Source organism: Rhinatrema bivittatum, chromosome 7, assembly GCF_901001135.1.
Source record: "Rhinatrema bivittatum chromosome 7, aRhiBiv1.1, whole genome shotgun sequence".
Lineage (NCBI taxonomy): Eukaryota > Metazoa > Chordata > Amphibia > Gymnophiona > Rhinatrematidae > Rhinatrema > Rhinatrema bivittatum.
In genome coordinates, this window is record NC_042621.1 from 32,907,752 (window position 1) to 32,933,120 (window position 25,369).

Here is a 25,369-nt window from a genome sequence, read left to right on the forward strand (position 1 = left end):
GAAAATTGGTTTTTACCTGCTAATTTTCGTTCCTGGAATACCACAGATTAGTCCAGACTCCTGGGTTTTGCCTCCTTGCCAGCAAATGGAGACAAGGTAAAAAGTTTCACTGACACTGCCATATAACCTAGTGTGCCACCCGCAGTCCTTCAGTAATGACCTGTACCCAAGCCAAGATAATATGTAAACTGTAACTAAACAGACTCAATACCCCGTAATGAGCACGAGAATGGTGAAGTCTCAAAATGGAAAATCCTTTTCAACAATGACAAAAGGAGAACTTCATTAAACCCCTCAACAATTCTTCATTATATATAAACTGCCAGTATGAGTGAACTCTCCCAAAAAGATGGGGTTCTGAATCTGTGGTATTACAGGATCTAAAAATTAACAGGTAAGAAACAATTTTCCTTTCCTGTTCATACCCAGATCAGTCCAGACTACTGGGATGTACCCAAGCTTCCCCAGAGTGGGACTGAGATAGTCCCACTTATAGAACCCTCATCAAAACTCATGGCATCCGGAGCCTAGTCATCCAAGCGATAATGCCTGGTGAAAGTGTGCAATGATTTTGAAGTAGCTGCCTGACAAATCTCTTGCGGTGACATTTGTTGACACACGGCCCAGGAGGTCGCCTGAGAGCATATCGAGTGAGCCTTTAAGCTCTCTGGTACAGAACCACCCTGACAGATGTAAACTGAGCCTATAGCTTCCTTCAGCCAATGCGCAATTGTAATTTTGGATGCCTTACGCCCTTTCCTTTGACCACTCCAAAGCACAAAGAGTGTTCCAACATCCGGAAACTATTAGCTACCTTGAGATATCTCAACAACATCCGTCGCATATCCAATAGTCTAAGTTCCCTTGCGTGAAGTACGGACACATCCAAATTAGGAAAAGCTAGAAGCTTCATCATTTGACTCAGATGGCATGCAGAAACCACCTTGGAAGAAAAGAAGACACTGTACTCAACGAGATACCAGTCTGAAATCTGTAGAAAGGGATCTCTACACTATGACAACTGAAGTTCCAAAATCCTTCTGGCCGAACAAACTGCCATCAGAAAAATGCTGTCAGGTTTAAATCCTTTATAGTTGCCTTCTTCATCAGTTCAAACGGAGCTGTGCATATCCCTCTTTAACCAACCCTTTCTGTAGAAAAGTCAAAATATGCGCAACTAAATCATGGGTGGTCTTCAATCCCTGATCAGTACACCAGGACTCGAAAATCCTCCAAATCTTCACATAGGCCAAGGAAGTGGATGGTTTTCTTGCCTGCAGCAAGATGGTGATGACCTACTCAGAATAACCCTTCCATTTCAGACGCTTCCTTTCAAAAGCCAAGCTGCGAGACAGAGTGAACCACCTGATCCAAAAATATTGGACCCTGATGAAGCAGCTTCGGCAGATGACTGAACCTCAATGGCCCGTCTACCATCAGATTGACCAGGTCCGCGAACCATGGCTGACGTGGTCATTCCAGAGCCACTAGAATCCTCTTGCCTGGATGTTTCTCTATCCTTTGTAGTACACCTTCCCCACCAGTGGGCATGGAGGAAAACAAAGAAGAATCCCTTGAGGCCAAAATAGGCCCAGAAGCCTCCTGCCCCAAGCTCTCGCTTGCAACTGAAAAGGCGAGGCACCTTGGTGTTCTGTTGTGATGCCATCAAATCCATGTGGGGCATTCCCCATGTGATCCGAACGAGGAGCATCGCCTCCTCTGCCAGTTCCCACTCTCTGAGGTCCAGCCGTTGCAGAGTTAGAAAATCCACCTGTATGTCATCCAGCCTGGCTATGTGAGATGCCACCAGTAGCGACATGTTACTCCGCCCAGCGAACCAACTCCTGGGCCTCATGAGCCACCGCTCAACTACTGGTTCCTCCCTGCCGATTGATGTAAGCCACTGTTATTGCACTGACAGAATTCATATAGTTGCAGAAGTGTGGCAGAAAGTCAAGCAACGCAAAACTACCACCCACATCTATAATCGATTGATAAGACCACAATGCTTCCTCCTGCGACTACTGGCCCTGTGCTGACTGATCTTGGCACACCACTCTCCAACTGGAAAGACTGGCATCAGTGGCCACTATCACCCAATTTGGAATTTCTAACTCCACCCTGCAACTCAGATTGGCCCGACCAAGCCATCTCGAAAGACTGAACCTGGTGGTCCCCCTGAGTGGAAGTGGAAGATGAAACTCCTCAGATAACAGATTCCAACGGAAAAGGAGAGCCTTCTGCAGAGGCCGCATATGAGCAAATGCCCAAGGAACCAACTCCAGAGGCTATGCCACAGAGCCCAGGACTAGTAACTAACCAACTTAAAACTCATCCTCAACTTCGACAAGACTGAAATGATCATATTAGACAGAAGGAACAACTCTCCTCAAATACCACCACTCAACCTAATTAACCAGAATACGGTTATATCTCCGATCAATCATGCTCGCAACCTTGGAGTAATAATTGACAGAGAACTTTCTTTCAAAAATCGTATCACAACAAAAATCAAAGATGGATATCAAACTACTTACACTCCATCATTTAAAAACTTTTCTTTCCACCAACGACTTCAGATCGGTCCTTCAATTACTCATTTTCTCCAACATAGATTACTGTAACTCACTCCTTTTCAACTTACCTCTAAACACTATCTGCCCACTCCAAATCCTACAGAACGCAGCTGCAAAAATCCTCACTGGATCTAAAAAGCATGACCACATCACTCCAACACTTATATCACTACACTGGCTACCAATAAGATTCAGGATTGAATACAAAGTTCTATCCATTCTACATAAAATTATATATGAAAAACAAGAAAACTGGCTAAGCTCCTCTATAAAACTACATACTCGAAACAGAAACCTCAGATCAGCAAATAAGGGACTTCTAAAAACACCACTTACGCGTTCCAGTCAACTCACCTCAACCCAAAAGAGAGCAATCTCACTAGGTAGCCCAAAACTCTGGAACTCCCTCCCAACTGAACTCAGAACTCAAGAAAACCTAAAAACCTTCAAAAAAGATCTAAAAACATGGATGTTCAACAAAGCATACCAACTCACCCAATGAACGACATAACGCCAACCCCCTACAATTTAACCTGAAGAAAAAATGAGACTCATCACAACTATGTATTATAACTAAGAATTGAAACATAAAACTGAACAGTAACTAACTTGTATATGATACCCCTATGTTAACAATAGTTTGAACCTTTGTTGAAACCCTTATCCCGCCTTAACCTTGTAACCTTCGTATTTTGTAAACCATTATGATGGCGTAGCCGAATAACGGGATATAAAACTCGATAAATAAATAAATAAAATAGTAGGTAGTCCCAGACCTTGGATACTGAAAGCCCCAAAAGACAGCAAACTTGAGGCTACAGCTTGAGTATCCATTCCCTTGTGAGAAACAGCTTCCCTACTCTGGTGTTGAAGCGAGCACCTAGGAATTCCAGGGATTGAGAAGGCGTGAGATGACCTTTTGCTAGATTTACCACCAAGCCCAGGGATCTTAACTTCTGCAGAACCTGTTGTACTGACTGCCGCCAGAGATCTGTTGACTTTGCTCAAATGAGCCAGTCATCCAGGTATGGATATACCAGTATGCCTGCCGTCAACACCACCATTACTTGGTGAAAGTACGCAGAGCCATCACCAACCCAAAAGGAAGGGCACAAAACTGATAATGCTTCCCTAGAACCAAGAACTGTAGAAACCACTGATACTCTAGAACTGTAGAAACCACTGATACTCTAGTTGGATCTTCATATGCAAATACGCCTGCATCAGAGGTCCAGGGACACCAGAAACTCTCCTTTGTGCACTGCTGCTATGACTGAGCACAGAGACTCCATACGAAAATAGGGAATCTTGAGAGCCGCGTTTACCTTCCTTAAATCTAAAATCGGTCTGAAGATTCCTTCCTTTTTTGGTACCATGAAATAAATGGGATATCTTCCTGTTCTCTGATCCCCTGTAGGAATGCGAACTATGGCCCCCATGGTCCCCTGTTCTGCCTCCTCCTTGGCGAGTGGAGTGCAAGGGGAGACAATGTATGTGTCTCTGAGCTGTCGGGCAAATTCTAATGTGTAGCCGTCTCTTATCACACTTAAGACCCACTGGCCCATAGTAATTCTGGTCCACGCCTCAACAAAAAAAAAAAAAAAAAAAGACTCAGTCGTCGTTGCCCCCCCCCCCCCCGGCCAGAATAGAATAGTGTACTGGCCTCGCCTCATTGTGAGAACTTGGCCCCCCTAATTCCCTGCCCAGAGTTGTCCCGGTTTGGCTTTTTCCCTGCACGAAAGGACTGTCCCCAGAACTGTGTTCTGCTGAGTCTTGCCTCTGAGTCCCCGAAGAGGCCCTATTTTGCCTAAATCTCCTGTTATCTCAAAAACGTGGACAGGGAAAGAATTCTTTTCACCCTTCGGTCTATCCTCTGGCAACTTATGCTCTTTGGACTCTCTGAGATGCTTTACCAGTTCTTCCAAGTCCTCTTCGAACAGAAGCTTGCCATTGAAGGATATAGCCCCCAACTGTGACTTGGGCTAGACATCTGCCTACCAGTTCTTCAAAGCAGTTGCCTGGCCAACACAAACAATACGTAAAATATAATATATAATTAGGAGAATTAACAAAGCAGAGTTTCACATATTAGTTGTGTTTAGGGGTTAAATAGTCTATGGTTTTGGTTATAGTTAGCCCCATTAGTGGAGACTGTTGAGATTAGTTGGCCGACACAGCTGACATCATAATTCTGGAAGAAGTTCTGTTCAGAACATATAAAGCATCTGAAACACATGCAACCGCCGCCTCCAGAAGCTCCGCCTGCTTTGCTGAAGATGTAGATTCCTTTGCCTGCAATTGCTGGACCCAACGTAAGCATGCTCTTTGTATAAAACTATTGCAAACCGCAGTTTGTATGCCCAACGCCAGTCTCAAAAATCTTTTGGAGATTAATTTCTAGCTTCCGGTCCTGAATATCTTTCAGCGCAGCTGGCCCAGCAACAGGCATGGTGGTTTTCTTGGTCGCTGCCAACACAGAAGCATCCACTTTTGGAAGCATTGAAAACTCGTGTGTCTCTTCCCGCAACAGATACAACTTAGCCATCGCTCTGCCAACCTTCAAGCCAGTCTTAGGAGTGTCCCACTCTCTGACCACCAACTTTCTCATCGACTTGTGGAAAGGAAAAGCCTTTGCTGGGCCCCTCAAGCTGTCCATGACCGGGTCCACACCCTCCTAATCAGACTCCTCCTGCAGTACCTTGATACCAAGCTTCTTAAGAACCTGCAGAATCAAGGGCCACAGCTCCCAACTTACGGAAGGGATGCAGCACCTTAGGGTCATCCCCTTCCATTATAGGCAATTCTTCTGGAACATCTTCCATATCCGACAAGACATGAGTGGAATACATGCCAGTAGAGTCTTTTGCTGGCACAACAGAATCATCCGATTACTTAGAGTCCTTTCTAGGGCTATTTGGTTGAACCATCAGCCCCAGAACCCTTTGGATACTTGCAGATCCTGTCTTTGAGAGTTTGGTCTTTTTCTGGGTTGTGAATTTCCAACGAGGCATATCTTGGACCTAGACCTCTTAAGCCTTCTGGCTAAATAAGCCCTGTGCAGGAGCAGAACAAACTTGGAAGAAAAGGCAGAGGAATATTCAGAATCCTCCCCCCAGCAGGTCCTTTTCTGCCTAAGAAGCTTCCTGCTCTTCCTCTGGGCCCTGCATGGCAGGCGATAATAGAGGTGGGGAATCCCCTGACTCCCTAGAGGCCTCTGCTGCCACCAAAGTCAAGATGGCTGCCATTCTCACGATGACAGGAAAGAAGTCAGTGGCAGCCCCCGACACTCCTGACATTCACTTGAGCAATTGCACTTGGTTTGGCAGCAAGAGTGTCTCTTCTGAACCTCCTTCACCTCCAGATATACAGCAGGAACACGTAAGTGCGCAAAAGATGCATGCGATTCCCCACATGAATGGCAGCAGCTGCCACGTGCCATCCTCCTTTTACCTGCCAGCTGGAGCCACGTCATGGTGAATTCATTCACATCGGGGTCACACCCCCTCCCCCCATCAGTTCTGCTCCAGCTCAGCTCTCAGTGCATTGTAGACTGCTAAAGCAACTTTTTTTTTTTTTTTTTTTTTTTTTAACTTTGACAGCACAAAGAATAAGAAAAAACAGTTACTTCCCTGAAGCTGGTGCTACCCCGAAGCTGCAAGATTGTAGCAGGATTCAACAGCAGGAGAGGGAAATGGACCACCAACTATCACCCCCATAGAGATAAGGACAGAGCTAATCTGAAGGGTCATCAACTCCCTGCTCATCTGCCTCAGACCAGGAGGGATGGACCGACCAGGACCTAATAACCTCCTGGGAGGAAAGATAAAACTCCCTTTCTATTCTTTTCTCTCTCTATAGACTACAGGTTTTACACCTCTGCCATCTGCTAGAGACAGAGAAATACTGAGGGCCTGCAGGTGGCACACTAGGTTATATAGCATTGTCAGTGAAACTTTCCTTGTCTTCATTTGCTGGCAGGGAGGCAAAATCCAGGAGTCAGAACTGATCTGGGTATGAACAGGAAACTGACTTTCCTGGCAGTGAACCATAATGCTTAAAGGATAATCATAAGCTGGAAAATTTGCCATCCCCCTACGCCAGAGCTTTCCAAACTTTTCATGTTGGTGACACACTTTTTAGACAAACAATTTCGTGACACAGTAATTTAGTCTACTAGCAAACCAGAGGTTAAAGGTTAAACGAACGAAATGTATTTCGACAATTTATGTATATTTCCTTAAATATATACATAATAAAAAGTTTCACGACACAACCTATCTTGTGAAAACCTTTCATTTATATTAAAAATATATAATATTCTAAGATTAATGTTATTGTTATAATTTATGAGTAACAATAATAAAACAAAGTTCCTGTATGTACCCGGATCAGTCCAGACAGTGGGTTGAGCCTCCTTTCCAGCAGGTGGAGACAGACTAAAACTTGAAGGATGCCCTACATCAGGACAGAGCCTATCCTCTAACCCTTCAGTATTCGTCTGTCTCCAGCAGGTGCAGCATCTCCCCTTCGGTTCTCTGCTGTAGGCTAGTCAGCCTTTTTCTTCTTTCTTTGCTAGGCTCAAGCAAGTATTTCTTGTCAAAAAAAAAAACAAACTAGAAGGGAATTTTGCATTCTTTTTAGTGATTTTCCCTGTTTCTGTGTGGGAAACACAGAAACAGGGTTTCTGTGTTTCAGCTCTTGCCCGGCTCAGGAGGGCTTTGCCCCTTTTGCAGGAGGAGGTTCCCTGCATAGCCTGAGTCCGTGGATGCTTCCAGGTGTGGGGACCGACGCTCTCTGGGCCTCGTTCCCCACCCATCTGGCTGCCGAGAGGGTTTTTGAACCCGCTGCTGCACTCAGTAAAAAGATTAAAAAAAACAAAACAAAACATTAGTTTAAAACTTTAAATAAGTTGCAGGTACTCACCTACCTCTAACTTATTGGCAGCAGTTGACCAGCTTTTTTTCCAGTCAGAGTAGGCCTAGAACCGGCAGCCAGACAAGCAGAAGGCAGCATGTTCCCCTCCTGCTCTCTCCCGCTGTGCAGGCTGTCAATCAAGCTTTTTTTCAGCTTTTTTTTTCTTCAGCCGCGGCTTAGCTATGTCCCGGGCAGGCAGCCTGCCTTTCTTGTGGGCTGCCTTCTTCGCGTTTTTCGCGTCAGGGCCTCTGCAATGCTTGCCTGCCGGGTGGGGAAGGTCCCTCCTCAGCAGGACAAGCAAATTTAGCCCGGGGCTCCACTCCTCCCGGCATGGCCAGGCCTTTCCCGGGTCGGCAGAGCCCGGGAACGGCCGCCATCTTGGATTTTTCATCTGGGCCGATTTCAGTGCTCCCTGGGGCTGGGGGGCCAGATTTTTTTTTATTTAACCCCCGATTTGGCCCCCACGGGTTCCCAGGAGGGAGGTCCTGATCTTCCCTCGCCCCCCTTCTCCCCCCCACCCGGCAAATCCAGGGTCCCTTTTTCAGCGGATTTCGTCCTCCTCATGCACAAATCTTACTTAGCTAGCTTGCATGAGCAGGACGAAAGCCCCCCCCCCCAACCCACCCCCCACCAAAAATCCCTCGCTCAGCGACGACCGCTGGACCGGCTGCGGAGCCCCAGGGACCAGTTAGGGTGCGGGTGGTCCCGGGGGTGCCCCCCCCTTCCTCCCCCTGGTGTCTCCCGGATACTCGGACCCCGCTGCTTCCTCGGATTCGGCAGATGCCCCCCCCCCCCAGAGGGGGATGACCCCAGAGCCCTTTGTCATTTTCGTAAGGAGGAATTAGAACCCCTCCTTCCCTTTGTGTTGCAGGAGCTGGGTCTGGAAAGTCCCTCCGTGGATAATCTTATTTATTTATTTATTTAGCATTTTTCTATACCGACTTTCCAATAACAGAATTATTGATCAATTCGGTTTACATTCTAAACAATAACAAGTAAATGTCTTACAATGAACAGGTCGAATTAACTTGGATTAAGATATATGGGGTTAATAACATAATTAAAAGGTACGGTGCCTAATGTAGTCTAGATAAACAGGTGGTAGTATAATGTTATTAGATATTAGACTGCCAAAGAATATGTGAATTTCTAGAGAAATTCTTATGGCCTCGCTCCCTAAGGATATGAACCCGGTTCTGGGGGGGCTCCGGGCTCTGGCCTCAGCCTTTCCCTTCCACCCCATGCTCAAGCTCCTTATCCTTCGGGAATGGGAGGCTCCTGAGGGTTCACTCCGGGTGGGGCGTGCGATGGATAAGCTCTATCCCCTCCCGGAAGAGGGCTTGGAGCTGCTGCAATATCCCTCGGTAGATTCCTATGTCGCTGCGGTGGCCAAAGCACACCACGATCCCGGTGGAAGGTTCCACGGCTTTGAAGGATCCACAAGATCGTAAGTTGGAGGCTCACCTGAAATGCATCTTCGACGTTCTGGCCCTCGGGGTCCGAGCGTCTTGCTGTAGCAGTCTCATGATGCGGGCGGGCCTTCAGTGGGTTAAACAGTTACTCTGCGCCCGGGATCTTCCGCCCAGTGAGGCAGAACAAGCCGAACGTCTGGAGGCGGTAACCGCCTACGTATTGGACGCCCTCTACGATCTGGTCCGTGTGCAGGCGAAGACGATGGTTTCGGCAGTTGCTGCCCGGAGGCTCCTTTGGCTACGCCATTGGTCGGCTGATCAGCCCTCGAAGACTTGGCTGGACACGCTGCCCTTCAAAGGTAAGATGCTCTTTGGCGAGGATCTCGAGAAGCTTATGGACTCCTTGGCTGACAACAAGGTCCATAAGCTTCCGGAGGACCGCCCTAAGTCTTCCCGATCCTTCGCGTCGTCCTGCTCTCGCTTCAGGGTCCAGCGTCGCTTCGCTCCTCGGGGGCGGGGCAGTTCGGCAAGGGGGTCTGCTCGGTGCTCAGTCCTGGTCGCAGTCATTTCGTGGCAGGCGGCCCTTTCGCGAGGACCAGCCCGTGCATGCCACCACCAAACCTGCCACGCAATGAAGTTCAGCTGACCCATTCCTCGGTCCCTTACCTCGGCGGCCACCTCTCCCTGTTCTTCGAGGAATGGGTCAAGATCACGTCGGATCAGTGGGTCCTCGACATTATCAAAGACGGATACGCTTTCGAGCTCGTCAGGGAACTGCCGGATCTCTTTCTTTTTTCGCCTTGCGGACGGGCCAAGAGGGACGCAGTGGTCCAGACTCTTTCCAAGCTTCTGGATTTGGGGGCGGTGGTCCCAGTCCCGGAGAGGGAGCTTGGCACTGGCCAGTATTCTATTTACTTCACCGTACCCAAAAAAGATGGGTCCTTCCGCCCCATCCTGGACCTCAAGAGGGTCAATCGGGAACTCAAGATCCCCCACTTCCGCATGGAAACCCTGTGGGCGGTCATTGCGGTGGTCCGTCCCGGAGAGTTCCTTGCTTCCCTCGATCTCGCAGAAGCGTACTTCCATATTCCCATCCACCGCGACTACCAGAAGTATCTCCGATTCCACATTCTCAACCAGGACTTCCAGTTTCGAGCTCTCCCCTTCGGCCTCGCGACCGCTCCTCGCACTTTCACGAAGGTCATGGTAGTAGTAGCGGCGGCCTTGCACCGGAAGGGGATTCTCGTCCATCCCTATCTGGACAATTGGCTCATTCGGGCCAAGTCGGAGACCTCTTGCCAGCAGGCGGTGGATCGCGTCTTGGAGCTCCTTGCCTCCCCCGGGTGGATAGTGAATTTTTCCAAGAGCAAGCTTCAGCCCTCCCAGGAGTTGGAATTTCTGGGAGCTCATTTCGACACCCGAGTAGGCAAGGTTTTCTTGCCATGGGCGCGCGCCCTCAAGCTGATCGATCAGGTCCGGAATCTGATTGCGCTACCTTCTCCTACAGCCTGGGATTATCTCCAAGTCCTGGGATCCATGGCTTCTACCATCGACCTTGGCCCCTGGGCCTTTGCTCATATGCGTCCATTACAGAAAGCTTTGCTGTCCCGTTGGCAGCCAGTGTCGGAGCAGTTCCACGTAGTCCTTCCGTTCTTGGATTCTACTGCCGACGAATTACAGTGGTGGCTGTCTCTTCCTCATCTTCTGCAAGGGATGCCTCTTCAAGCTCCACAGTGGACGATAGTGACCACGGACACCAGCCTGTTGGGCTGGAGTGCGGTCTGCCTTTCTCAGTCCACCCAGGGAACATGGTCGCAGACTCAGTCACGCTGGCACATCAATCGACTGGAAACTTTGGCGGTCCGCCTGGCTCTTCAAGAGTTCCTTCCCCTGGTCCGCGGCAAGGAGGTACGAGTCCTGTCCGACAACTCCACGACAGTCGCCTACATCAATCGCCAAGGGGGCACTCGCAGTCCCTTGGTAGCCTTAGAAGCCAGCCGTCTCCTCGCTTGGGCGGAGCGTCACCTACAGTGCCTTGCGGCCTCTCACATCGCAGGCAAAGACAATATTCAAGCCGACTTCCTCAGCCGGCAGTCGCTCGATCCGGGAGAGTGGGAACTCTCGGACGCGGCCATGGCTCTGATAGTGGACAGGTGGGGTCCCCCTCACCTCGATCTCATGGCGACTCTGAGCAATACAGGCCAATCGGTTCTTCAGCCGCTGGAGGGAGCACGACGCAGAGAGCGTGGATGCTCTGGCTCTGCCTTGGCCAGCGGATGTCCTTCTGTACGTGTTTCCCCCGTGGCCTCTGGTGGGGAAAATCCTCAGGAGAATCGAGCTCCACCAGGGTCCGGTGATTCTCGTCGCTCCCGAGTGGCCGCGAAGGCCGTGGTTCGCGGATCTCATCAATCTAGCGGTGGACGGGCCCCTGCGCCTCGGTCATTTTCCTCGTCTCCTCCAGCAGGGTCCTGTATTTTTCGACCAGGCCGATCGCTTCTGTCTAGCAGCCTGGCTTTTGAACGGCGTTGCCCGAGGCGCAAAGGTTATAGGGAGGAGGTCATCTCTGCCCTACTGCGAGCCCAGAAACAATCAACTTCTCTGGCCTATGTGCGCATCTGGAAGGTTTTTGAGTCCGCGTGTACGGAGGTGGGTGCCCCGGCGCGCTCCGCCTCGATCCCTTTGGTTCTTTCTTTTCTTCAGAAGGGTCTCTCTAAGGGCCTCTCCTTCAGTTCTCTACGCGTTCAAGTCTCTGCGCTCAGCTCTCTCCTGGGTCGGGTGGACGGTCTTGCCTTAGCGGCTCGCCCGGACGTGATTCGTTTCCTGAGGGGCGTCAGACACCTCCGCCCCCCTCTCGGGCCACGTGTCCATCGTGGAGTCTCAACCTGGTCCTTTGTGCTCTCTGTGCAGCTCCCTTTGAGCCTCTTCGCCATGCTACGCTCAAGGATCTTACTCTCAAAGCTGTCTTTCTGGTCTCTATTTCCTCTGCTCGCCGCATTTCCGAGCTTCAGGCACTGTCCTGTCGGGAGCCCTTCTTGCGTTTCTCGGATTCCGGGGTTTCTCTCAGGACGGTTCCTTCCTTCTTGCCTAAGGTTGTCTCCACTTTTCAAGTCAACCAGTCGGTCGAGCTCCCAGCGTTCTCTCCGGAGGAGATTGCGGGTACGGCTGGTGGCAACCTCCGTCGGCTAGATGTAAAACGAGTCTTGCTTCGCTATCTCCAGGTCACCAATGACTTCCGGGTATCGGACCATCTCTTCGTCCTTTGGAGTGGTCCCAAGCGGGGTAAACAGGCTTCTAAGACCACGATTGCGCGGTGGTTGAAGAAAGCCATTTCCTCGGCGTATCTTTATCAAGGTCGTCCGCTTCCTGAGGGTCTGAAGGCCCATTCTCTGCGTTCTCAGGCTACTTCTTGGGCGGAGAGTCAATCTGTTTCCCCGCAGGAGATTTGCAGGGCCGCCACTTGGACGTCTCTGCACACCTTTGCTCGGCACTACCGTCTGGATGTACACGCTCCGGTGTTCGGTTCCTTTGGGCAGCAAGTGCTTCGAGCGGGACTGTCTCGGTCCCACCCAGTTTAGGGAAGCTTTGGTACATCCCACTGTCTGGACTGATCCGGGTACGTACAGGAAAGGAAAATTAGTTCTTACCTGTTAATTTTCGTTCCTGTAGTACCACGGATCTGTCCAGACGCCCTTCCCTGTCTGTCTTCTGTTCTCTCGAAGCTTATTTTCTTGCAGGTCTGCAGATTTTCCTAGTTTTTCTTTGTGCAAGATTACTGAGCAATTACACCAGAAGCTTTGATCGTTTTCTTATACCAAGTTGATGCAAGAGCATATAGGTATACTATGTTTTTCTACATTATTCTATATTTGCTCCGTTGAGCTTTATAGTTAGGGGGGGGCGAGGGACATCAACTGCGTCCGGATCCTGATCCGGGTCCTGGGAAGGCTGGGGGGGGGGGGGCAGGGGGGGGGGGCCCCCGGGACCACCCAGACCCGCATTGCTCCCTGCCCACCCTGAGGCGCAGGAGAAAGAACGGAGAGCTGAGGGATGGGCAGGGGGGGTCTGCTTCCTCCTGTAAACTAGCCAAATAGGATTTGTGCAATAAGAGCACAAATTCAGTTGAAAAACGGGACCTAACGTCCGGGGGGGGTGGCAGAACCTGCAAGGGGGAGTGGGGGGACTCAAATCAGGGGGGTGGCTCAAAAAAAAAAAAAAAAAAAAAAAAAAAAAAAAATCGGGTCCCGTGGCTCAGGCTGCTCAGAAAAAGAAGCAGCCGAGAAACCTAAAATGGCCACCGTTCCTGCGGTCTGACGGTCCAGGAACGACATGGCCAAACGCTTGGGAGGTCGAGATGGAGGTCCTGAGAGCCCTGGGACCTCTGAAGAACCCTCCCCACCCAGCAAACATCGGGAACAAAGCCCCCTCCGGAGAGGGGGAGGAGCAGCACTAAAAATGAGCTGGACTGCAGGGGCTGCAGGAGCGGAGACAGAGAGTGAAGTCTGCACCCTCCTAAGCTCTCTCAGGACTGCCAAAAGTAAGTTAGAGAACTTTTCTCTCTGATAGTAATCAAAAGCTCCCTTTGTCTTTTTTTTTTCCCCCAAGAAGGCAGGGAAAGCTCCCAGCAGGCAGTCTGAAGAAGATTCAACACCGTGAAGGGAGAAAGATATGGAAGGAGGGAGGGAGAGAGAGAGCTGCTGATCAGGGAGAGTGACTGGCACCACCAATATCCACCCCTGCAGCTGAGGACCACCGGGAATAGGGAGCCTAGGCTATATAACACAAGGGGCAAAGCCCCCTAGGCCCCCACAAGAGCAAGGAGACAGAAACAGCACAAAGAGAAAGAAGGCAGAAACAGCACAAAGTTCAAACAAAGTCAAATCTCCTTATCTTTTCTTTTCTATTTTTTTTTATTTTTTTTTTAAAATCAATGAGAAAATACTTGCTTGATCCAGACAATGTGAGAAGAAAAAGGATAAAGCATCCCCAAAGGGACAGAGAATAAGGTAATCAGGGAACCACAGGGTGAGCTGTTCCACCTGCTGGAGACAGACAAATACTGAAGGGCTACAGGGTAGTCAGTTTTGGTCTGTCTCCACCTGCTGGAAAGAAGGCTCAACCCATTGTCTGGACTAATCCGAGTACGTACAGGGAAATTCCCTACTAGTTCTCCCATGTGCTGGAGGGAATGTGGAGTTACTGGTTCCTTCCTTCATATTTGGTGGGAATGTGCATGGATCTCGCCCTTCTGGCAAGCCCTTAATGGCTAAATAACTTATTTCAGGTGTCGATGTCCCTAACCCCATTGACAGCCTTGCTAAATGTTCCTATAGAGGAGTTAAATAAATTCCAGCAGAAACTCTGTATATATATTTTGATAGCATCCCGGACTGTAATTGCCCAACACTGGAAATCTGCAACTATACCAACTCTACGGGAAGTGGAGACTAAACTGCAGCTTCATCATCGCCTTGATTACCTAACAGCTCTACAACACAAAAAAGTGGCAACTCATTACAAAGTCTGGCAACCTTTATGCAGTGGAGACTATATAGGTCCGGCTTAGGTAACTTGTATGGTTTCTCCAACAGCTCAGTGGTCCTCTATAACAAGATGTAAGGATATTCACATTCCGAATGTATTGGGCAGAGAGAGGAGGGAGATAAGGATTGAAGATTCTCAAGGAAGGACCCGTTGTTATAGCATACAATTCCCCCTACATTATGTAACACAATGTATTACACTGCATCAGAGGGCGTTTCAGGTGGCGTTCAATGGCTTGTGACACACTGGTGAAGTATTTCATATTTCGCAGATTAAATACCATCTTGTGAAGAGAGATCTTGGAGATAGTACCATAGTTGTAAAGACGCACATTGGATGTGGGAAGTGGGGATTGGGAATAGGGGAATGGGGAAATTTATGGCAAGACAGTACACTATTGATACATAAGATATGATAATACTGACACTTTTGAATTTATGTTAATCAATGTTTATTCCTGCTTAACATTTGTTATGATACAGTGTTGTTTTGGAGGTCCTCCGATTGTGAGGACTTGAGCCCCGAGGACTCTCAAGGCTCAAATCGGGTGGAGAAAGGGGAGGAGGGAAATCCCCTTCCCCTGTAAGCTGATCCTCCGTGGTCAGTGAGGGAATCAAAATGGCCACCATTCCCATGGTCCGCAGGTGTTACGATCCAGCCTCTCTACCTTTCTTCCCTTCTTTTCTCGCAGCCTGGAGGCCGCCGCTGTTTCTCCACGGCAGGAGCCGCGCTACTCCTTCCCCCGCGGCCAGGAGGCCCGACAGCTCACTCGTGCGGCTGGAGCCGCACTGCCACTTTCCAAGCGGCCAGAGGCCGCTGACAGCTGAGCCACGCTGCCACCTCCCAAACGGCCCAGAGGCCGCCGACATGCTTTGTACGCGACAGGCGCCGTGCCTCTGCATTCCCTTATGGCTGGAGCTGTGCCGAGACTGCCAACGCGGCCCGGAGGCCGCTAACAAGCTTTCCTCACGGCAGGAGCTGTGTTCCCAATTCTCATGTGGCCAGGAGGTTGCCAACAATGTCTCTATGTGGCCCGGAGGCCACCAACCTTACCTGGGACCTCCGAGGGGATAGGGCCTGCATCTCCGGACTCTCCTGGTGGCTGGAGCCGCCAGCGGTCCACCTTCACCGGCAGGGAGCCGCGTCTAAATTCGGGGCTTGCCTTGAGGCCTAACTTCAGCTCTGCAGTCTTCATCGTAGCAGGGTCACTGTCCAGGGTCCCGCACTGCTTCCTTCCTAGGGGGCGAGGCCAGCTCTCTCTTCTTCTTTTAAAGGGCCAGCGAGAGAGGAGGTCCACTTCTGACATTATCGTGGGAGTCGCCTCTTCAGCCCTACAAAAGGGGCTCGTCGTCATTCCTTCCTTGCTTTTGCAAGGAGCCAGTCCTCCTTATGACTTCTCTACATCCAGCTTCTCGTTGGCACTATGTTTCCTGTGGAATTCCATATCTTGTCTTCATTGTCCATGGTCTCACGTCTTCGTCTTCACGCATCCTGACCGTCTTCGTCTTCAGATGTCATCTCATCCCTTCGTCTACTTCTCTATGTTGGACTCCTTCTTACCCTGCACCTCGGCTGTCCCGTTGTCTTGCCTTCATTGGCTGTGCAAGGCCTGCCTCGGCCCAGGCTTCGTTCAAGCCTTCGTAGACTTCTTCCATCAACCTGTTTGGGGAACCACTAACGTGGCCCGCAACCAACCATGACAGTCTGTGTAGGGCACGCCGGCCGGCGTAGTCCGCAACCAGCTCTCATCGGTTGTGTAGGGCGAGTGACATGGCAGTACCTATCCAGGATGGGTGACCTTGTATCTCTTCGTGAAATCCTCACGTACCTTGAGACATCCTTTTTATTTCTTCAAGCAACTTCATCTGTGAAGCCATCATGTATCTTGAGTGTTCTCATCCTTTTGTCTTCGTCTGATGTCTTCATCCTTTGACCACTATCTGCCCTGTCGCAGTTGCTGCTCCCTGCGGCAGGTCCAAAAGGGCTAGGAGTAGTCGGAGGACCACTCATGAGATCAAACATTGCGATGTCTGGGTCTCTCTATTGTGCACAGGTGCGGCGGTGGTCAAGGTCTGCCTACACTTGGTCGCTTCTCAACTGCCTGGGCGCTTGCTGGAGCTCCTCTGCAGCTGCATTGTGGCCCAGGGGTACACGTATTCCACCAAAGATGGGCCCGTTACCCGTGGTCCCACAACAGCAGGAACAGAGAAGGCCGACTGACCCGACTGGATCACTGGACACCCGCGCCGACCCCCGTTCTGCTGCACCCCCCACTGAGCCTGACGTGCCCTCCCCCTGGGAAGACATCGGGAGCAAAGGTTATTGTGGCAGAGCCATGTTGCCGGCTCCCCGCAGGCCAAACAGCATAACACTCACAGCATGGCTCGGTGAGCACGGAAGAAAGGGAACTGAAAAAATCACCTCTGGAGCCCGGGAGACCTAACCAAAGAACGGTATTAATTTTTTTTAATTTTTTTTTTGCTTTAAAAAAAAGGTCTCACCAGAGGAATAATACTTCTCTGGGAAGGGGGGGGGGGGGGGTCGCCGCAGAGGATTGCTACTTCTCTGGGTGGGGGAGGGCCCGGACCACCGGTATGTCCCCAAAGCAACAGTCACCAGGCCCGGGAACAGGAGCAATCAGGGTCCTAACCCCTAGTCCTGCCTACAACCAGGGGGGATGGCCCCACTAGGGCCTACCAACCCTCCTGGCAAGAACATACTCCTACCTTTTTTTTTTTTTTTAAGAATAATATTAAAGGATCAGGACCGCAGGTTCTGCTACCTTCATCTGCTGGAGATAGAGAAATACTGAAGGATCGCAGGTGCCACACCGTACCTATAGGGGTGCCTTTCAAGTTTTTCTCTGTCTCCATCTGCTGGAAGGGAGGCATAACCCAGCAGTCTGGACTGATCTGGGTACGTACAGGGAACTTCTCCAATTTAAAAGTAGATATTTGAAGGTAACTTTTCCTCATCTAAAGAGTACCATGCTCCCGATAGGAGACACAATCCACATCTGCTAGGAGACGGAGAGATACTGAAAGGCTGAGGTCACTGCAGGGGTATATATCTAGGGTGACGTCAGCTTTGAAACCTTACTCCGTCTCCATCTGCTAGCAGGGGAGCATATAACCCATTGGTCCTGAGTCCATCTGGCTGAACGCTAATCAATGTCTGTAGCTGGGAGGTAGAGAGGAGTGGCTACTGCACCGAAAAAAAGGCCGGTCCAGAACAGATCTCAGTTAGGAGCACGGCTTAAAAGAAAATTATTCCTTACCTGCTAATTTTCGTTCCTGTAGTACCACGGATCAGTCCAGACAGTGGATTATGTCCCCCTTCCAGCAGATGGAGTCAGAGCAAAAAACTGAAAGGACGGCCCCCTATAGGCTGGAGCACCCTCTGTGTCCCTTCAGTATATAAAATATCAGAGCCAAAAGGCCCACGGTATGGAGCAACTTACTAATAACCAGAAAACAGAACATCTGAACGTGAACCGGTAACTGGAAACGCATAGAGCTTGCAAAAAGAACTGACAGTCAAGCTGAAAGAAAAGTAGTAGAGCTGGGCGCCATCCAGGAGAAAAGGGAGGGTATCTGGACTGATTCGTGGTACTACAGGAATGAAAATTACCAGGTAAGGAATAATTTTCTTTTCCCTGTACGTACCCGGATCAGTCCAGACAGTGGGATGTACCAAAGCTTCCCTAAGTAGGGTGGGCCCTGGATAGTCCAGCACGAAGAACTCGCGCCCCAATGGATCCAAACTGTGCCGAAGGAACATGTAGGCGATAGTGACACACAAAGGTGTGCAAAGACTTCCAGGTGGCTGCTCTGCAGATTTCCTTTTTCACCTTGGAAAGACGTCCTCAGCTTTACAGATGGCCAGCTGAATGAACTTCTCCCCCCAGAACCTTTTTTCAACAATGACTATGTCTTTGACGATTTCTTAAAAAAATGGGAACAGGCTATTAATTTAAGCAAGAGTCTTATTCGGAGTTCTCTACATGCTTCATCCTTATTGGAGTATTGTCGTTTCAAACGGATACCTAGAGGGCTAAGCATGAATAAACCGCCAAGCATGTTTCGTGAAGACTCAGAGTTCATGATTGGTTGGGAAGCGATTTTAAACAAATGCTCTTTGGATTTAATGATTCTGATTATCAAAACCTCACAGAAGAGGGAAGAAAAATTGAAGAACGAATTAGATACTCAATTAGAATTCTTGAAAAAGAATGATATATGTTTTGAAATCATACATGAGGATTATAAAAAAAATCTTGATTCCTTCACAAAAGAACTTAAAGCTTATAAATTTGAAAAATTCAAACGTGATGAATTTGATTACAAAAATAATAAAATTTATCCATGGCAATATTCTAAGAAACCAGTATATAGAAACAAAGATAATTATAAATCTAATCAAGCTGAACCAATAAACAAAGGTGATAGGAACGAGAAAAGAATTCAAGATAGTCCCAACATAGATAGAAACGCAAAACGTGTACGAAGCAATAATGACATTGAGATAGACCCTTCGGCCTCTTTATTCACAGATGCCCTGATAGATAGATCTAAAACAGACAGACCTGTTACTAAACTGCAAGAATTAGGAAAACTCTGGAAAAGGGACTCAGTCAGAGAAGAAATCATTGAACCTAAACCATCTACCTCTTTTTTCAGAGGAAGGGGGGAGTGGAGAGGAAGAGGGAGAGGAAGGAGGAGAGGGAGTTTCAACAACAACAACAATTACAACCGTTATTAAGAACAGAAACATCAGAATTAGAGATCAACAATAGGGTAATCAATATTTCATCCAAAGAATTAGATGTACATGAGATTAGCGCATTAAATAAAGGTCTTTCCTTTGTACCCACGCCAAGTTACGATGCATTCCGCACCAGAATTGAGTTTTTCAAATTTACGAGAAAACTAAAAATCACAGAATTCTTTTCGAGATCTGAATATAGCCCAAGTATGGACCAATCGATCGTTAAGAAATCTAGTAAATGGATCCCACCTGGAGTGGTCAATCCAGTGATCCATACCTATGAAACACTCGTTTTACAAGAAATACAGAAATTGGAAGACAAAGGTACCAAAAATAGATTCTATAATTATGACCAAAGAGGAGAAAGAGGCTATCAAATCCTTAAAGGAAGATCCTAATATAGTTATTAAAGGAGCAGATAAAGGTGGGTGCATTGTGATCATGGATTTTGATAAATATGTTTTGGAAGTAGAAAGACAATTATCTGACATCTTTTTACTTGAGATTAGATAAAGACCCAACTAATACAATCAAAAAAGAGATTGATAATTTGTTACAAATAGCTGTGAACAGGGGTTTTTTTTAACTAACAAAGAATTAGTTTTTTTAAAAATTGAATACCCTGTAATGCCAACCTTATACATTTTGCCTAAGATTCATAAATCTCTGATTGATCCACCAGGAAGACCCATTGTATCAGCTATAGGATCTCTATTAGAACCCCTATCCACATTCATAGATTCCTTTCTTAAACCTCTTATTGCTGATATGCCATCTTATATAAGAGACTCCTCGCATTTTATTACGATTTTAGAAAATATGGTATTCCCCAAAGAAGAATTAATTTTAGTGACAATGGACATAGAATCTCTGTACACAAATATCCCACAATCTGCTGCATTGGACATTATATCACAAGTGATCATTGAGAGAAGGATACACAAGCGTACTCCCAATGAATTTTTGATAAATATGGCAGAAATAGCACTTACAAAAAACCTTTTTAGTTTCAACAAGAAAATATATCAACAAATCAAAGGAGTAGCTATGCGGTCTACAATGGCCCCATCTATAGCTAATTTATATGTGGCCAAGTTCGAGAAAGACTTTTTAAATGATCATGATTTTAATAGTAATGTTTTATTATGGAGGAGATATATCGATGATGTTTTTATTCTTTGGAGAGGAAGTAATGAATTACTATTACAATTTTATTCATGGCTGAACACTCTAAACCAGCAGTTCTCAACCGGTGTGTCGCGACACACTAGTGTGTCGCCAAGCACCGGCTGCTGTGTCGCATGCTCCCGGTCTCTCCCGCTGCTCTTTCTTCCCTGCTGCCGTTGCCGCCGGGCTATCAACACGTTCAAGCCCAGTGGGAACAGCAGCAGTGCTAAAAAAAAAGCTGTGGCACCCGCGACTGGCCTTTTCTTCTTCCCGCACCTGCCCCCCGTGACCCGGAACAGGAAGTGATACGTGGCGTGCGGGAAGAAGAAAGAGCAGTGCCGTGTGATAAAGTAGCAGCGGCGGCTGCAGCATCGGCCCCCGAGCAATTGAAGCAGACGGTAATTGGGAAAGGAGAGAGCAGCATGAGCCTCCCGCGGCCGATGGGATTCTACTTTCTTGGCCTGCGGGGGCTGGAGGAGGCGGCTGCTGCAGCTACCATTTGTTCTCGGGGAGGGGCGGGGAAGAGGAAGTGAGTGAGAGAAAGAAGCAGCCAGCCTGCGTGTGATTGAGAGCATGTGTGTGGGTGAGAGAAACTGGTCAGAGAGCTGATGTGTGTGTATATGTGAGAGACAATGAAAGTGACTGCTCAAGGAGATGACTGATGTGTATGTGAGAGTGTGAGACATTAGTCAGGGAGGTGACTGATGTGTGTGTGTGAGAGAGAGAAAAATATTGAAGTGAGGAATCTGGGTATGTGAGAAAGCATGGGCGTAAGAAGCCTGCTCTTGGGGGGGGGGGGGGGTGGATGTGTGTGAAAGAAAGCATGGGAGTGAGAAGCCTGATTATGTGAGAGAGAGAGCATGGGAGTGGGAAGCCTGTGTGTGTGTGCATGCATGAGAGCGAGAGACTGGTTGGTAAGGTGACGGTGTGTATGAGAGAAAGACTGGTGTGTGTGAATATGAGAGAAAGAATGTGATTCAGGGAATGAGAAGCCTGTGCAGTGGAGAGCGAGCATGGAAATGAGAGAGAGAGACTGGTGTGTGTGTGTATGTATGTGTGTGTAACAGAGAGAAAGTGATTATAGGAATGAGAAGCCTGTGCATGTGAAGAGAGTGAGCATGGGAGTGAGAAACCTGGGTGTGTGTGAGACACAGCATGGGAGTGAGAAGTCTGTATATCTGAAAGAACATGGGAGTGGGAAGCCTGTGTGTGTGTGTGTGTGTGTGTGTGTATGCATAAGAGAGATCAGGTGACTGGTGGGTGGGTGTGTGTGTGTGTGTGTGTGAGTGAGAGAAAGAAAGTGATTATGGGAATGAGAAGCCTGTGCATGTGGAGAGAACAAGCATGGGAGTGAGAGACTGGTGAGTGTGTGTGAGACAGAGGAAGTGATTATGAGAGTGAGAAGCCCGTATATGTAAGTAGAACACGGGAGTGGGAAGCTTGTGTGTGTGTATGGCATGAGAGAAACTGTTCGGGAAGGTGACTGGTGTGTGTGTCAAAGACTGTTTGGGAGATGATTGGTGTGTGAGAGACAGAAACTGGTCATGGGGGCATGACTGGTATGGTGTGTGTGTGAGAGAGACATGAGCATTAAGGAAGAGGACCATGAGTATAGAGCTTAGCCTCTACTGCTGCTTCTGCTGTGTGCTACATCCTGCATGGAAGAGGAGTAGGAGAGCTGCTGGAGGGGGTAAGTAAAGGTGGCTTTTTAAGTTTATTTTTCTTGATTGACTGCCATTTTAATTATTTAATATTATGTGATGTCTGCTTTTTTTGAAATATTTTATTGGTGTTTGGAGAATTTTTAATAGTTTTTATGAGTTTTTAATTTTGGATGTTATTCTGTTCATAGCTGTTTAGAAACATTTATTCTGCTTATTAGTATAGTTTTACAATTATTTCTGTGTGGGGATCTATAGCTGCTTGCTAGTTCTGTTTTCCTAATAAGAGGTGTATTGGTTTTTAGGGCCTGATTTAATATTTATAGTGTTGCCTTTTCATAGATAGGGTTGCTCCTGTTTGAGTGTATTCCATAATACAGTTGTAACTGTGTGCGGATTAGTTTATGTGCATTACTACAGATCCTGGGAGTATGTTAGGTCGGTTCTATGTCTGTTACCGAGATGAGATATTTTACTAGCATGTAAGAGTTTTATCAGTCTTATTTGTTGTGTTTTCTCAAGAGGACATGCATTGGTGGTAAACTGCTGTCTTTTCATAAGTAGGGCTATTGAGCCTGGAAGTAGAAGGAGTTTGAGTTGCTGTTACTGAGATGACACCAGAACCAGAATATCTTTTTTGTAGGGTGAGTTGTATGGGGAATGTCATAATTCTGATTTCCATCCATTATTGTGGGTCAGGGGGGTTCCCGTGGATGCAAACTGTACATTTACATCTAGCCCCGTGATGATCATGGGTCAGTGTGTCAAGCATGTGAGAACCATCTGTCAGGTGTGTCCCGACAGAAAAAAGGTTGAGAACCACTGCTCTAGACCACAATTTGAAATTTACAATGATTTACAACAAACAAAAGATATCATTTTTAGATATCCAAATTACATTCAATGATGGAAAATCCAGTACAGATATCTTCAGAAAGCCGACTGACACTAATAAACTCTTACATTTCAAAAGTTGTCATAATAGATCCTTGTTACAGAATCTTCCATATTCTCAATTTCTAAGACTACGAAGACTGTGTGCTGATGACTCTACCTTTGAGACAAGAGCATTAGAAATGACACAAAGATTTGTTGATAGAGATTACCCAGTCAAATATGTTCATAAAGGCTATCTGAAGGCATGTGGTCAAAACCGTTCAGAGACAGAGAATTGCTAATCGCCAACAAACGAGATAAAAATCTCAAAGATTTGATAGCACCTTCTACACTACCGATTAAACGTAAACATGATATTAGACCTCCGGGTCATCGCCCGTGTGGGACGTGCTCAGTTTGCAATGTTAATATGAAAACATCCTTTTTAAACATACCAGGGAAAGACAAGGTTTTCAAATTAACGTCATATACAACATGCAAAAGCAAAGGTGTTATATACGCTGTTTTTTGTCCATGCAATTTGATAAACATAGGGAAAACTGTGAGAGAATTCAATAAAAGAATAATTGAGCATAGAAGCAACATCAATCGTTCAGTGCCCGCCAAACCATTAGTAGAACACTCAATTTTAAAGAAACATAAGTTTAATGACTATAAATTTTGTGTTGTACAACAACCGTTACCCAATCAGAGAGGAGGTAATTTTGATACCTTACTTTTACAGTTGGAACAGAAGTATATTTTTCATTTCAGTACTCTTACCCCTGATGGACTCAATGATACCGACCTTTCAGTTTTTTTATAATTTTATTTAACATCTGAAAAGTCCTGATCCAAATTGATTATTTATTTATTTATGATTTTATATCTGCATTAATATTATACTTTTTAATAACTTATAGGTGCACATATGTTTTTGCTATTTACATTATTCATATTTTTATAAAGATATATATTTTTATTTCTTTAATATACTTTTTTCACTCTTAATAGTCGCACATAGTAATTAAAACTTTTTTTAATCCACATCACGTATATATACAAAAAATGTTTTTAATCTGTTTTTTACTCAGATATATACATATCCACACGTTTTTTTAATAATCAACACTGTTCACACGTTTATTTGCACTGATTTAGTTCATACAGATACTTTATAGATTACGTTTTTCATTTTCTGATTTGTTCAGTTCTGGCTTTAACCATGGCTCGTACAGTTCATCACTCATCATTCATTTTTTGTTGTTTTGAATAATTATTAACATTTATAGATATGTATATATATATAAAATGCATTTTTGGGATATCAATTTTCATTTTTATTTGTTTTTTATCTAGTGGTACATATTACATTCAATGGTAGGTTTCTATTTTTAGTATAGATTTAACAATACCCTCCTTTTTAATGAAATATTTTAGATTTTGGTAACACATACTGCACTTGTGAATATTTTCAAAAATGGTTTTAATGTTTAGGTAATAATGCATTTGGATGTTACTATTTGAGAACAAGTCACATCGAATCGGTAAGACCACACTTCTCATGTTGATTGACAACTTGATTCTGGCGTCAAACTTCCCCTTTAAAAGCCTGCACTTTTTATAAAAACAAATACATAATATTTTTTGATTATAGCACTTTGCCTGGTTCGATATTTATACAATAATTTTGGACACCATTCGTGCTCTCTATTCAAGGCGCTTTATACATTCTGATACGGAAGATTAGTGTTTGATTAAAGCAGTGCTTTAACCTGGTTTGGTTCTGCCTGGTTTGGTTCTGTTATTAGGTTTCAATAACAGACACTTTGTGCACTGATCCATCACTGCTTCATTTAGTTGAAGGTTTTCAATCTAATATATTTTGTGAGAAGCTGTGTTTTTTTAGATCTGGGCAATATATATAAGACCTTTTTTTAAAAAATTTCTTGGTCATTATTATAAATTATAATGGATAAGTCATACTTGATCGATAAGACCACACCCCTTACTTTGATTGACAACTCAATTTTGGCGCCAAAACCCATCTTTAAAAGCCTGCATTTTCGGCGTTTTACTTCCTTGAATTAACGCGAGTGGAGACAGTTTGTGCTGACATACAATTAAAGGGTAAATATTGAAAAACTACTTTTGAATGTTACAACTTTGTTTGTTATTGACATCAGATGCTACGTTTTGCGGCGTTTCCTTTATTATCAAAAATACATTAATTTTTTAATAGCTTTTTAATCGGTTCAATATATGTATAATTTTGGACACTATCCATGCCATCTATTGAAGACGCTATATGGAAGATTTGCGATTTTTTTAAAGCAGTGCTCTAATTTGGGTTGGTTTTGCCGCGTTTTCACTTGCACTCACAAGGTTTTAATGACAGATACTTTGTGTACTGATTTATCATTGTTACATCTATTTGTTAGTTTTTCATTTTGAT

The 25,369-nt window shown here is 46.4% G+C and overlaps 1 protein-coding gene across 4 annotated transcripts in view; it reads right to left on the reverse strand.

Moving 5' to 3' along the window:
• The window catches only part of ZNF276 (zinc finger protein 276), a 332,393-nt gene that overhangs the window by 176,240 nt on the left and 130,784 nt on the right, over positions 1–25,369 (reverse strand). The window lies entirely within an intron of this gene.